Below are 14,478 nucleotides of genomic sequence, written 5' to 3' on the forward strand. Positions count from 1 at the left end.
AGAAAGCAGAAGAAGCAGAAGAAGAAGAAGAAGAAGAAGCAGATGAAGAAACAGAAGAAGAAGAAGAAGAAGAAGAAGAAGAAGAAGAAGAAGAAGCAGAAGAAGAAGCAGAGGAAGAAACAGAAGAAGAAGAAGAAGCAGATGAAGAATCAGAAGAAGAAGAAGAAGAAGAAGAAGAAGAAGAAGCAGATGAAGAAACAGAAGAAGAAGAAGAAGAAGAAGAAGAAGAAGAAACAGAAGAAGAAGAAGAAGAAGAAGAAGAAGAAGCAGATGAAGAAACAGAAGAAGAAGAAGAAGAAGAAGAAGAAGAAGCAGAGGAAGAAACAGAAGAAGAAGAAGAAGCAGATGAAGAATCAGAAGAAGAAGAAGAAGAAGCAGAGGAAGAAACAAAAGAAGTAATACAATGTATACTGGTTATCTGCACACTGTGAGTCTGTTATGTCAATGGCTCTGTTCCAATATCAACACTAGCAGCATACCGGGGATTGGAACACAGCCAATGTTTTTTCTTTCTTGGCTGTCTGCTTATCCACTCAGTGTTGATAGTACTGGTTCCATGTTGCTTTTTAATGACTCCCATTGATTTTGGTGGTTAGAGGATGATTGTAAGGGATGTCTTCACTGTTTCTAATGAAATTACATTGCCAATACCTTGAAGATTGAGCCTTTTCTCATCACCTACAAAGGCATCGCAGCAGCAGAGTGTATCATTTAGTTAGTAATTACCCCCAATGAAACCCACTCGAAGCAATACATTATTCTAGATGTTGCAGAAGAGAACACATTATTATAAATATTTTGTGGTAAATTGAAGTGATTATGTTTGTGGCGATGAAGAAATAGGAGGCTACTTCTGTGGAGATTATGGGAGAATTATCAAATTACAGTCGCGTTCCGAGGTAAAAGTGTGTGTGTGTGTGTGTGTGTGTGTGTGTGTGTGTGTGTGTGTGTGTAGGGGGGGGGGGGGGGGGGGGATACGCTGAATAAGACGACCTTTCCGTCCATCTAGTGAAAAGCTTTCATTCCTAACCACTTCTTCTAAAGGGCACAGCACAGTCAGCAAATCCCGTTTTATATTCTCCATTTGAAAAGCACAAACATTTTGTGGAATGGCAGCAGACAGACAAACGTAATGGCTAAACCCTCACACTGCCAACCATTTCAAAAGAATCAAATAAATAAAAACAACAACATTTTAGAGATATTTCTGTTTCATTTCTTCTCCCTTCTCCATTCCAGTTCCAGGAATTTTGTGAATGTAAAATGTCAGGGGACAGGTTTTCCAAAGCCACTACTATGGCCTGTGTGTCTGCTGAGCTAGAATTTCTCAAAGAAGCACATTACATAGAGACCATCCATTGACAGGTGTTGGTTGGGTTGAGACCTTAGCTACACAATATTATCCATGTATGGCCATACGGACACACTCTTGGGTCTCTCCCCAGTCTCCTACTGTCAACACAGGTGACTTGCGAGCGAAAGCTTTTCCCCTTATGTTAACAAACGTGTCTCTCACACAACTACACTATAACTGGGGAGACAAAGCAGGTCGTGAAAGACTCAAAGTTGTTCCCACTGCTCAACCTCCCACACTCTTTCCCATCGGGCGCAGAGAATAGAGCTTTTGTGTCACTTTGCGTAAACGGAACCCGCGGTTGGTTTTAGCTAGCGCTGCATTATTTAATGTCTTTGGTTTCAAAGGGCACAATCTGTCACCCTTGGCAACGCTGTCCAAAGGGACAATTTGTGTGTGCATGACATTTACTTCTACTTAGAGCACAAACAAATGTGCAGAATCACTCTTCACACAGTTTCAATTCCCTTTGTGTCTCTTCCTGAAGTGCACTTGTGTCCAGTTAACAGCCTGTACAATTCTCTGTTTGCTGCACTGTACAAGATCCAACTTTATAAGGCTTTTTCAGCATTCTTTCTCTCTCTCTCTCTCTCTCTCTCTCTCTCTCTCTCTCTCTCTTTTCTTTATTAGGAAACCTCAATGAAGCTTTGGTCATTTATAAGGCAGCCTGCTCTGCCATAAATAATGAACTCTCATATTGTAACTTATTCAGTCTTTCTAACAACATCCCCGTCTGTCATCTTGCTGAATAAACTATCCAGTCAAACCCACCATCACCAAAGTCCTCTTACAGTCCATATACGATGGCATATAAGCTAGATGTACACTGAGTGTAATAAAAGGTTAAGAAACCTGCTCTTTCCATGACATAGACTGACCACACACGTACAGAGAGAGTTTCAATAGCGGGTAGGGAGGGGACACAGACACACACACACACACACACACGCGCTCAGACGTACACAAAAACACACAATAAAGAGAAAAACAAACAGAAGGAAGGAAAGGATGAAGAAAGGGGGGTGTATTAGATGAACTGAAGAGGAGAGGAGGGCATCCTTCTGTCAAGTGAGTGGACGGAAATGAGGAACTGATGTCTTTGTGGCGCGGAGCTGGAGGCTGAATTAAGTCCGTCTACTGTGTTGTTACCGGGATTTAGACGAGTGATTTCATATCATCTTCTATCTGTTTTTCTTTGTTTCGGGCTCCCTTTCACGTTCACGTTCCTCTCCACATTGAGTTTTTATAGAATGTTTTGCTCATTGTGACTGGTGGGGTTACGATTTTAAAGCAGTATTCATTATGTACCCCCTGACCCTCCTACACTTTTGCCTGGGAGGGAGAGAACGAGAATGAATGGAATACTAAAGAAGAGAAACAAGTACAAAGTGACAGTCACTGTAGCAGATGTGGATGCTCCACAGAGGGACTTTTGGCATCCTCCCACCCAGCCCTCTATTCAGACTGCGCACCACAGAGGGACTTTTGACATCCTCCCACCCAGCTCTCTATTCAGACCTCTCGCCACAGAGGTACTTTTGGCATCCTCCCACCCAGCTCTCTATTCAGACCTCTCGCCACAGAGGGACTTTTGACATCCTCCCACCCAGCTCTCTATTCAGACCTCTCACCACAGAGGGACTTTTGACATCCTTCCACCCAGCTCTCTATTCAGACCTCTCACCACAGAGGTACTTTTGGCATCCTCCCACCCAGCTCTCTATTCAGACCTCTCGCCACAGAGGGACTTTTGACATCCTTCCACCCAGCTCTCTATTCAGACTGCTCTCCACAGAGGGACTTTTGGCATCCTCTCACCCAGCCCTCTATTCAGACCTCTCACCACAGAGGGACTTTTGGCATCCTCTCACCCAGCCCTCTATTCAGACTGCTCTCCACAGAGGGACTTTTGGCATCCTCTCACCCAGCCCTCTATTCAGACCTCTCACCACAGAGGGACTTTTGGCATCCTCTCACCCAGCCCTCTATTCAGACTGCTCTCCACAGAGGGACTTTTGGCATCCTCTCACCCAGCCCTCTATTCAGACCTCTCACCACAGAGGGACTTTTGGCATCCTCTCACCCAGCCCTCTATTCAGACTGCTCTCCACAGAGGGACTTTTGGCATCCTCCCACCCAGCCCTCTATTCAGACTGCTCTCCACAGAGGGACTTTTGGCATCCTCCCACCCAGCCCTCTATTCAGACTGCTCTCCACAGAGGGACTTTTGACATCCTCCCACCCAGGACTCTATTCAGACAGGGATCCCTAGACATTCCACAACAGCTTCTGGTCATAGACATCCATGGTTACTGTAGATCCACAGACATTATCCACAGACACTATAGTAGTGTATATCAGATTATATAGTAATATGGTCCAATGAGAGAGAGAGAGAGAGAGAGAGAGAGAGAGAGAGAGGTGGAACGATAGAACAACCTCACTGAACGGGCGACCCTCAGAGCCATACATTTTTCATAAACGAAATATTAAGAATAAAATTGAAAAAAATATATTTAATTTTGTTCAAGAAAACTTCCCTAAAACTACAAAAAATAAGTATTAATACTAATAATTATTGGTATTAATTAGTTGACTTGATTATTGAACCAAATATTCCAAAAGCACTGTTACATAACTTAACTCAATCAAAAAGGCCTTCAAGAGAATAAAGCTCCCACTGAGCACAGATGTCAGTTCATCGTCTAGTTTTTATTTACATTTGGTTGAATTGTCAACATAAGGTGAATTCAACGTGAAATCAACCAAAAATGTCATTGGACTTAAGTAAAAAAAATTGGGTGAAAAAAAAATACGAAATTCCCTTGTTTGAGGACTTTTTGCAAATCCAATCAGTTTTCCACGTTGATTCACATTTTTGGGGTTGAAATGATGTAGAAACAACTTTGATTCAATCAGTAGGCTCACCTATCTGCCTCTCCTCTGTAGCAGTACAGTCAAGTGCCGCTATCCTGGTCTTCTTTCGCTTATGGGTACGTGTTGGAGTGCGAGCTGTCAAACGTAACCCCCGCGGCTGAACGACGATGGGTAAACCCAAGCGCTCTGTGCTGTCAACACTTCTTTTTGTTTACCGTCAGAGTGCCCCCGTTATAAATTGACAAGTGACGTGCTAAATAAGAAAAGAGCATTGTGGAGTAACAGCACTCCTGGCACTTATACTGACAGAGGGGTTTGTTTCTTCACCGCGCTGACAGATTCCCACAGCCACCGAGCATGTTGTTTCACACTCCAGAAAAATCCCACCTTGAAAGATTTGTGAAAACCATAAAGGCCTAATAAAACAGAGAATGAACTGTAGCTGGCCACGGTAAAGACCTGATGGACACACAGAGAATGAACTGTAGCTGGCCACGGTAAAGACCTGATGGACACACAGAGAATGAACGGTAGCTGGCCACGGTAAAGACCTGATGGACACACAGAGAATGAACTGTAGCTGGCCACAGTAAAGACCTGATGGACACACAGAGAATGAACTGTAGCTGGCCACGGTAAAGACCTGATGGACACACAGAGAATGAACGGTAGCTGGCCACAGTAAAGACCTGATGGACACACAGAGAATGAACTGTAGCTGGCCACAGTAAAGACCTGATGGACACACAAGGGAGTTGTATACTGACTGTGCAAGATAGCTTACCAGTACTACATCCTCCAAGGTTACCATTCACAGAGTTATTGCTAGGCATTGGCTTCTTTACTAACGCAATAATCTCACGAGGTGTTATAGAAAGGAAAACAGCAACTCGTCAACCCAACACTGGGGTGTAGCTAATGGAGCGCAGTAGAGTAGAGAGAGGCTCAGCCCTACAGCAGCAGCACTGTGTATCCAGTCTGGTCATTTGATAATGAGATTTTGAGGCGATGGCTTCCAGATGCGAACTCTTTCTCTCTGTTGTTCTCTCTCTCTCGTTCTCGCTCTCTCTCTCTCTCACTCTCATTCTCTCTCTCTCTTGCTCTCTCTCGCTCCCATTGTCTCTCTCTCTCTCTGTACTGTAGCAGACTGGAGAGTATTAGGGCCTAGTTTCACAAGCCTAGCGGGAGAGAGAGAGGGAGGGAGCCAAAAGAGCACAGATGTACTGCCGGGGCGCAGACACCTGCCACATAGCCCGAGGTCATAGGTCACGGATAACCCCTCTCACCTGGTGGCGATGTGACAAGAGCTAAAAGATCAAAGGCCAGTGTTTAAGCTAGACACCGTGAACTCACCTTCAGGGCACCCAATAACTGTTTTTGATAAGGATGTATTTGTTTGTCTTCTAAGTTTTGGGGAAATGTTGTGTTTTTCGATGAGGAAAACCAGTCTGACTGAGCAGAAGAGGCCACAAGTGCTTAGAGGTGGACCAGGGTGCACAATGAAGAACTCTGTCTGGTCCCAGGACTTTATTTTTAGGGTGGATGGGGATAGAAGCCGTGGCCATCCACCCCTGTCCCTTCCTGTATGACAGTCTAATTTACAGAAGGACTCCTCTCTCTCCTCCTCTTTCCCCCTCCTCTGCTCTCCCTTCACTCCTCTCCTCCTCTGTCCCGCTCACCCTTTACCTCCTTTCTCCATCTCCCCCTTCTCTCCCCCCATTTATTCCCCCTCACCTCCTCTCTAACACTCACTCTCTCACTCCTTCACCCGTCTCTCCCCTACTCTCTATCTCTTAATTTCCCTTCATCCTCTCCCCCTATCCCCCACAGCAGTATAAGCACACTCGATGGGTCAACAATTTTTATTCTTCTCCCTCACCCCATCTCTCCCCCTCTCATCCCTCCCCACAGCAGCACATTCGGCAGGCCGGGTCAACACTCTCTATCCATGTGCTTGGCAGGGGGACAGCGGTCAATTGCCTAGAGTAATTAACTATAATTAGCATTGTTCAGACCAATCAAAATCCTTCACTGTTGTGTGACTCAGCATTTCAAACACAGCTGGGGGAAGATAAAATGAGAGAGGGAGGGAGCTGAAGGAATGGAGAGGGGTTAATAGCGTTTGCCATTAGCAAAGAGTTTCTTCAGGCACACACACTTAAACACACACACACATATACACACACACACACACACACTACATTAAGAAGACCAAACAGGTTAGTTGAGATACTATTATCTCTGCGTTAGCCACATTAAATACTCTGGGCACAGAGCTTTTCTATTCGCTCCGATGACCTTTCAGATCTCGCAAACCACTGTGCATGTGTGTGTATGTGTGTGTGTTTGTTTCTCATTTATTCATGGTGACTCCATTACCGTTGATGGCTGGTTTATATAGACATGAAACTCCATTACGATGAATCACATTGAATTGAAAGCCAGTTGATTGATATTTCCCAGGGGGAATATTGGCCCGAGTCACTAATGCACTCAAACAATGTCTATTTAGCATTATTATACCTCTGACATTGTCCCTGGACTTGATGACAAGTCCAGTATTCGTATTTTGATCGACGGGTGAAATGCTCTGACTTTTGTATTTTGCACTGTTTTGCGAAACTGCCCTCCTAGACTAATCAAACTATTGTTGTGGTGTACAATGTCTGTTTAAGTATCAGCACTAGTCATCATTGGGTTGGGCAGTGTCATTCTGAGGACCAAAGGCCGCTGCTTTGATACCAGTCACGCATGTTAGGCCATCGATGGATGGGGCTGTTGGGATGTTTTGTTGAGTCTTTTCAAAGATGGCCGCTGACTGTCCGTATCCAAGGAGATGCTCCTGTTTTCGTTGAGACTCCTGTTATCCGACGACTCTTCATGTCTTGGTTGTTGATCCCTCACTCTACCAACTCCAAGGGTGCTTAGAAACTGATTCAGAGTCAGTTTATTATTTTGACAATTCCAACCCTAACCGTGTTGATTTTAAAAAATTAAACGGCTCCTAGACCAGTTGTTGCCGGCATCAAGGTACCTTATGGCGCCAGGCAGTGGCTGTACCTTTACCTGACCAAACTCTTCAATTAGCCACTGCTTTGTGACTAAGGGAATAGCTGTGAACATGAGCATATGCTGAATGAAAACAGTTCATGAATAAGCAAATCAGTTCAGGGACTTGAATTGCAGGAAGAAGATTGAAGTAGGGATTTACCTGCAAGGCCAGCTGTGACATCACAGCACAAAGTGACCTAGAGAAACGTATAGAATACCACACACTTTTTGGATGAATTGGGTCGGAGTTCACCAGGCTTTGCTTGATCAGCTTTCAACTGGCAAGGTGGTCTTAGTTCCTGATCCATCCATATTCATAGTACCTCTTTAGAACTTCAGAGACTTTGTCTCCTGGATTTCACCATCTTTGCATGGGTCCCCAGATCCTCAAAATGTTCTACAGCTGCACCATCGAGTGCATCCTGACCGGTTGCATCCCCGCTTGGTATAGCAACTGCTCGGCATCTGACCGTTAAGGCTCTACATAGGGTAGTGAGTATGGCCCAGTACATCACTGTGGCCAAGCTTCCTGCCATCCAGGACCTATATAATAGGCGGTATCAGAGGAAAGTCCATCAAATTGTCAAAGACTCCAGTCACCCAAGTCATAGGCTGTTCTTTTTTCTACCGCACGGCAAGCGGTACCGGAGCAACAAGTCTAGGTCCAAAAGGCTCCTTAACAGCTTCTACCCCCCAAGCCATAAGACCGCTGAACAATTCATCAAATGGCCACCCGGCCTATTCCCCCCTTTGTTTTTACACTACTGCTACTCACTGTTTATTATCTATGCATAGTCACTTTACCCCTACCTACATGTACAAATGACCTCAACTAACCTGTACCCCCGCCCATTGACTTGATACCGGTATCCCCTGTATAGAGCCTCGTTATTGTTATGTCATTTTCTTGTGTTACTTTCTGTTTTATTTTTTACTTGAGTTTATTTAGTAAATGTTTTCTTAACTCTATTTCTTGAACTGCATTGTTGGTTAAGGGCCTGTAAGTAAGCATTTCACTGTAAGGTCTACTACGCCTGCTGTATTCGGCGCGTGTGACCCGTTTGATTTGATTTGGTTTGAAACAGCACCTAAACGGGAATATTCCAGGTAATTCCGGACGCCTGTGGCGTTCCACCACAGCAGCCCAAACGCTCAGTTTGTGACAGGTGGAGGAATGACTCCCTGTCGGTCAAACTGAGCCCACTTTAATAAACCCAATCCATCTGCTACTTGTGATGTGAATGATCCTAAGAAAACTGGGCTGGATTTGAGGAAGTGTTGTACATGCAAATGAGCTGTCTGATAGAGTATGTGGAGGAGGAGACCTTGGTTCTTTGCGTGTCCTGTTTTTGTCTTTTGAACAGATTTTTATTCCAACATGACCCATTTAAAGTCCTGTAATTGTTTTTAAGATATTTACTGAATTGGTGATTTTCATGTTGGCATATCGATGCATTCGCCTTCAAGTAGGACTCAAGGTAATGTCCGTCACAGCAGCCGTGGAGAGAGCAGACTTGACGGAAAGTGTTCCAATGTTCCATTGGAATTCATGTAGGAATTCATGTAGGAATTCATGTAGAAATCCTTCTCACTCCTCTCAAAATCTTTCAATGTCAGAATTCAATAGGACAACGGTGTGCAGTGAAAAGTGACTGCATGAGAAAAATAAATTACATTGTCGTTCTGCTTTGTTAATACAGTAGGTCCTAGAGTTGTTGTTTTGCTCTTTAGGCCTGATATTTCTCCTGTCTGTTAAAGAGTAATGGACACACACAGAACTCGAAATTCTTCACTGTTAGAATTCAACAGACCGGCCTGAGGGTATTTAATTAAAAATGCCAGAGTAAAATGTGTTTTCTACCTGATCCTAATTCACCTCTGTTATACACTAAGTGCTAGAAGAGTCCGTGAGTGAGAAGTAACGGCCGGTGCCTGCCTCGTTTATATTGTAATTACTTAATTGAGTGAAGATGTGGAAAGTAAATGATGTTTGTATCATGTATCTCTCATGCAATGGTCCACTAATGGATGGAAAATAACTGCACTCATCCCTCTTTCCCCTCTCCTCCTCATCCCCCCCTTCTTTAAACCAGAAAGACTTCTCATGAGTTCCAACTGCTTTCTAGGGTCAGTCCCAAATGGCATTCTATTCCTTATAGGCCAGTGCACTACTTTTGACCTTAGCCCTATGGGCCCTGGTCAACGGTAATGCACTGCAGAAGGAATAGGGTGCCTTTTGGGATGCGGACTAAATGAATAGATTTAGCGTCTTAGATTGATATCATCTTTCCATTTGGCTGTGTTTGGCTGTCTTCAGAGCCGCAGCTTAATCCCTGGTATAATTTAGAGAGAGAGGAGTTGTTATCGTAACTGTAACAAAACAGCCCAAGCGGCTCCCATATTTATGAGCGTTTTATCTCCTTGACCCATAATGCCCTCCATTTAGAATAACGAGGTTATTAGGAAAATAAATATGAATTTGCTAAATGGAAAATATTTACTGTGAACTGCTAACCACAGTTTTTTTTTTTTGTCCTTTTTTCTGACGCACAAAAATCCAAAGGTGTTCTGTAATTTCTTAAAACATTTTCACAAATGTGTCTCTTTTAAAAGCATAGGACATTTTCTGTATTGTGAATCTTCAGAAACTCCCGTCAATATTTCCCCTTTTAATCCTGTAATCATACCCGCTGTAGCTGGATGAACAGACATCCTTGAATTAGCAACAATTTGGAACGAAAATAGAAAAATACTTACTTGAAGTCACTTACTTAAAGTGTGTGTGTTGTATGTACAGTTCGATGGTCTGTGTGCTTGTATGAGTGACACCGGTAATGCTCTCTCAAATTACACACAGCAACTTGAGAACTCTCTTCCAGAGACACTCTGCGTCAACCTGAAATCCTCTCCCTCGTTCAAAAACGATCTACCGTGTGATGCCACGAAAATGTCAAATCCATTTAGCAGACGGACACCGTCTGAGGGCCTTCTCAAACCTCTCCCCTCTCAACCACTCATCTCTTACAGCATTGAGCAGGGAACTTAAGAACTTTAGTATTGTTGCGTCTGGTTGCCAGAGAGACAGCAGCAATCTCACTCAAACTAATACAATCATAAACACGCACCACAATTGTGCAATTTCCATAGAACCCTACTGCACATATTTTCCCATGAGTTAGAGGTAACAACAACCAGGTGTGTCTGTTTTCATGGGTCTGTCATCATATGTCAGGAGGGCTTGAGATCAATACCATGCTGTCAAGCGGGAGTTAGTTCTCCATCCATCTAGCGTTCAGTCTACATACTCCTCATTCGCCTGGGCTGTCAAGCCAAGTCTCTTTGATGCAGCTTTGAATGAAGTCCTGAGAACCTTAGCGTCTTGTTGAAGTAGCCAGGGTCGTTGAGACAATAGGATGAAACTACTTGCCCAACAGTCTACAAATGGCAGCGCTCCTCTTCTGAGTTGCGAACGGACTGTTGGCGATAATTGGTCGAGGAAAGCAATGCAGGTAGCACTGAGGGAGGTATGTTTGGCAGTTGCTCAAGGGTGGTAACTGGACTTTACCTATAGCTCCCATACTTACAGCCAATCTTCTAACTTGTATAACTTTTAGTTTGGCCCCACTCGTGCATTTCTCTGTATTCTGTAGCATTTTTGTCTTGTGGCAACATATGATGTAACATAGCCAGGGATAAACAGGAATGTGTTTTTCATTATTTCTTACTTAATAATAATAGTTTGATATTAAAGCTTGATATTAAAGCCTGCTGCAGTTGAGGTTGAGGTTGCAATTGAGATCCATGGTATAATTCTCCTCCTTTTGAACAGGAAAAAAACATGTAATGGGAGAGAATTAATTGTGTGTGTGTGTGTGTGTGTGTGTGTGTGTGTGTGTGTGTGTGTGTGTGTGTGTGTGTGTGTGTGAGTGCGTATAATGTACACCGAAATCATCCTCCCTAAAACCAACGCTCTCTCCCATCCCCTGCTGACATCTTTAAAAGGCCTGGAACAGATGAGTGTGCTGACAGATAACAGCGACCCCCCTGCCGCCTGCCAAGCTTTTCCCTCCCTTTCTCCCTTACGTCTCCTCCTCTCCTTTTCCCCGCGTGGAGACGGATGGTCTCACAGCTGCTGTGCAGAACCAGCGTTTTTGGGGGTTTTACTGACGGCTCCTGTCAAACGTGCACCCCCTGTTTGTTACAAGCTGGGTACATGAACCGAAGATGGGTCAACGGAGTGAGGATTTCACAAGGCGCGTTTTTTTGTTTGTTTTGTACACAACATCTCACTGCAGTGTTGCAGGCCAGACCGAAGAGCCCGAAAGGACAGAATGGGAGAATTGTTCCTCTGGGTTTAGTTTTGTGTGCTGGTGCAGTTCATTGAGGTTGTGAAGTAGCGGTATGTACTGTATGTCAGTCGAACATCTGCTGAGGGAGCTTATTAATAGGAATGCACATGTTTGAATGCAAATTTTGCAGCCGACTAACCGACCTTATCAAACCGGTCAACAAACAGTAAAATGAGGTGACCAACAGGAAATACTATACACACATACAAGGAAGGAAATGTTTTCATTAAGAGCTTAATGGAAACATGCTACAGTAGCAAGCCAATAGTCTTACAGTCAAAAGGCTGTAGCCTATTAATGATCATGCAACTCCTGTAATGGAGCAGCTAATGTCATTTCCCCAAATGCAATTGGCGGGAAAACACTGTTCTGAACAGTGCTCCTAACGCGAGCGGTTTCATTTAACAGAGATGAAATCTCAATTAAAAACTTAGAAAGAGGGGGAGTCTAATAGCAGCCACTAGGATGGGTAGCTAATATGACCGAGGCCTTTGGCTTCTGGACAATGAAAGGAGGTTGATATGAAACAGGAGAGAAATGCTGGTTAATGGCATGAGGAAGCCTTTATAAAAATAATTGCCTCCAAGTATTCGAAGGATGGATTTTGGCTAGATTACTTTGAAGCAAGGTAAGACATGCCTCATTATCTGAAGTGAAGTAAAACGTTCAAGTTTCAAACAATTATATTGCCTCAAGCTCACATGGCAAAATGGTGGGGGGGGACGCGCTTGTGATGAATGCTCAGCGAGAAAAAGGTGTAGATTCACGTGCAGAGCGCAGCAGACGTTTATTAAGCAGGAATCGTGGTCACAGGCAGTGACCTTCCTGTACACTTTTACAAAAAATATTATCACTATCATCTCATGTCTGTTTCTCTCTCTCTCTCTCTCTCTCTCTCTCTCACTCTCAGTGTGTGTCTCTCTCTCTCACTCTCACTCTGTCTCTCTCTCTCTCTCTCTCTCTCACTCTCTGTCTCGCTCTCTCTCTCGCTCTCTTTCTCCCGATCTCTTTCATCAGCTTTAAGTGAGTCTTTCTGGTCTTGAAGAGTCACATTTTCAAAGCACTGCACATTCCCCTGCGTTCAGACGTCACCACACCCCAGTTAACTCTGAAGTTCATTAAAGCCTATTGTGTTTTCCTGGGCCACTGGATATAAAAAGGGTTTACGTTTTACTGCTTGACAACGGCAATAAATAAAACACTTCCTTTGTTCCTGCTGAACTTAAGAGACCACCTCTGCTAGACAGCAGTCCCATGAGGTAATAAAGCAACATGCACCTTAGCAAAGTAAAATTAGCCCCAGTTGAAGTGATTGAGGACACTTACGCTAAAACCCTTTTGTCTGGATTGTTCAATTGTTATTATCCCTGTGTACTTTTCCCACAGTATTTCCCTCCATTTCATTTTGCGTTTGATTTATGAGGTCACATGTCGCTGGCCACATAGAGTGCAGCCAGGGACAGGCAAACGCACGCGTCGACCGAGCATGAACACACACCCTACTCAGCTGTGAAGCCTACAGTATAGTACACCCACTCACACTGAGGGCCAATAGGCCAACCAGCCCATACCTGTGGAGTAGTGCATCTCTGGTAATTGAGTTTGAAACAAGGTGTTAATTGGTACACTCTACCAGACACACATTGTGTCCTTCACATGATCAACTGAGGTCAGGTCCTGCTTTTTTTTTGTATTTTATTTTTTACATTTGACCTTTATTTAACTAGGCAAGTCAGTTAAGAACACATTCTTATTTTCAATGACGGCGTAGGAACAGTGGGTTAACTGCCTTGTTCAGGGGCAGAACGACAGATTTTTAAAAACTTGTCAGCTCAGGAATTCGATCTTCAAACCTTTCGGTTACTAGTCCAACGCTCTAACCACTAGGCTACCTGTGCATCACCCTTCAATTGCTTTCTTCTCCAATACACCTGAATCTGAAAGGCCAGCGTATACAATTCAATGAACTTTCCATGATAGATAAGACCTAATATGGGATAAGACCTAATATGGGATAAGACCTAATATGGGATAAGACCTAATATGGGATAAGACCTAATATGGGTGTTAGCTGCCACAGACCGCGTGAGTCACAATAGATTCAACAAATGAGGGTGTTCTGGCCATCAATTGTAACTGAGGTCAGGACCATACTTATGTCTAGTAGAAGTGACTAGGTAACGGCAACGTCATTTTTGGGGTCTAACTGTACCTTGTTTTTGAAAGCTGGCCTCTAGCTTGCTTTTGCGTTGTATAACTCAATTCTCCCCCCTCTTGCCCCAATTCCCACTGGGACAAAAATGATAATTAACAAAATGGCAGATGGACTCAGTGCGTCACGCTTCGTCTAATGATATTTTTCACTGACAAGCACGCGCACACACGCACACACACATGCACATCACACGCACACACACACACACACACACACTGGAGATTGCCAAACAGCTGGGGTGAGACAAAAATACACAAAAAAATACAAGCGAAACGGAGAAGCGGCAACGGATGTAGCTACTGATATGTCTCCTTTCACAGTTCTTAACACAACATAGAGACTCTTCATGGCTGATTTCCCAGAGCCAGATTAAACCTAATACTCCTGCTTTCAATTGACATGATCTTCTATTGAGCATACATGTTAGTCCTGGAGTAGGCTGAATCAGGGTTCAGGAAACCAGCCCTAAAGCAGACAACGTTAGAGTTGTAGGCTGAATCAGGGTTCAGGAAACCAGCCCTAAAGCAGACAACGTTAGAGTTGTAGGCTGAATCTGGGTTCAGGAAACCAACCCTAAAGCAGACAACGTTAGAGTTGAAGGCTGAATCTGGGTTCAGGAAACCAGCCCTAAA

General features: G+C 43.9%; 1 protein-coding gene across 5 annotated transcripts in view; it reads left to right on the top strand.

Moving 5' to 3' along the window:
• The window catches only part of LOC110485768 (potassium voltage-gated channel subfamily KQT member 5), a 138,165-nt gene that overhangs the window by 63,933 nt on the left and 59,754 nt on the right, over positions 1 to 14,478 (top strand). The window lies entirely within an intron of this gene.

The sequence above is a fragment of the Oncorhynchus mykiss genome, chromosome 13 (genome assembly GCF_013265735.2).
Source record: "Oncorhynchus mykiss isolate Arlee chromosome 13, USDA_OmykA_1.1, whole genome shotgun sequence".
NCBI lineage: Eukaryota > Metazoa > Chordata > Actinopteri > Salmoniformes > Salmonidae > Oncorhynchus > Oncorhynchus mykiss.